Genomic DNA, 1631 nt, shown 5'->3' on the forward strand with positions numbered 1-1631 from the left:
TAACCACCAAAAAAATCAAACACAATCAAAAATGGAATATAGAACTAAAGCAATAATTCACATTCATGAGGAATTTCAAATGGCCGGGAAGCACCTAAAGAAAAGTTTAAAGTACTTAGGATCAGAGAAATGCAAATCAAAATGACCCTGTGATTCCGCCTTACACCAATCAGAATGGCTAAGGTCAAAACTCCAGATGACAACACATTTGGAGAGGATGTGGAGAAAAAAGAACACTCCTACACTGCTGGAGAAATTGCAAACTGGTACAACCATGCTGGAAATCAATCTGGAGGTTCATCAGAAAATTGGAAATAGACCAACCTGAAGATCCAGCAATACCACTCTTGGGAATGCACAAAAAAGATGCTCCACCAAGTCACAGGGGCACATGTTCCACTATGTTCATAGCAGCCTTATTTGAGATATCCAGAAGCAAGAAACAACCCAGATTTCCCAGATGGATACAGAAAATGTGGTTCATTTACACAATGGAATACTACTCAGCTACTAAGAAAAAGGACATCCTGAGTTTTACAGGCAAATGGATTGCACTATAAGATATCATTTTGAGTGAGGTAACTGAGACCCAAAAGGATATGCATTGTATGTACTCACTAATAACTGGATACCAGGAAAAAAAAGAAAAAAAAAAACTACAGAATACCCAAGAAAGGCATGGTTCCCTCTTCTGGAGGCAGCAGGTTTGTTTTTTCACAAGATTAAATAGGATAACTCTTGGTGTGGTCAGTGCCAAGATAATTATCATTGAAGTGGGCAGACACTTGGAGATCTTGGTTGCCAAGTTGGTCAAGAGTTTGAGAATCTTTTGTTTTACAGTGTTAAGTTAATTGTAGCTCTAATACTGGTGCTAGTGCTGCCTTCTACTGTTATGATGGCCAAAATGAAGACAGTATTAGGTAATGTTTATTTTGGAATCTAAAGGGAAAATTATATTCACAGTGATGTGTACTAAGTACTAGTGTGTTTAAGGAAAACAACAACAACAACAACAAAAACAATGTGTTTGACAATCCATAAATGGAGTTATTTCCTTCCAGTAGTTATAGACATAATGAAAAATAATGTTCATACAGTCAGACATATTCACGTATATACAATTCATGTCATTATGAAATAAAGAAACATAAATGAGAAAATGTTAAATACAGCTATAAAAGTGTTTACAATCTATTAGATTTTATGAGCACATTAAGTCCATATACATAGATACTACCTACTCTGTTTTACAGTGAAGTTGCAAATGGTTAAAATAACATAGAACCTACTAATAACTTATGAAGTCATTTAATATAAAGTCATAATATAACAGATTTTAGAATAGCCAATATTGTTTTAGATGGATGACACACTGTGATGTGACCTTTGAGTTACAGATTGTTCTTACTGCTCAGAATCAAGGGAGAGTAGTGATATCACACACCTATGTATAGTAAATAGTCATAACTTGCAATTTGAAATCAAGTTTTCATTGAAAATGCAATACTTTGGGGTTTTATAAATGAAAAATGTTGCTCAGCTAAACCCCTGAGTGTACAATCAGTAAGTTAAGAACTGTGAAATCCTACAGAGGACAGCAAGACACAGGTTGTTGTGAGATTAATATTGAT

The sequence above is a fragment of the Mastomys coucha genome, unplaced genomic scaffold, assembly GCF_008632895.1.
Source record: "Mastomys coucha isolate ucsf_1 unplaced genomic scaffold, UCSF_Mcou_1 pScaffold20, whole genome shotgun sequence".
Lineage (NCBI taxonomy): Eukaryota > Metazoa > Chordata > Mammalia > Rodentia > Muridae > Mastomys > Mastomys coucha.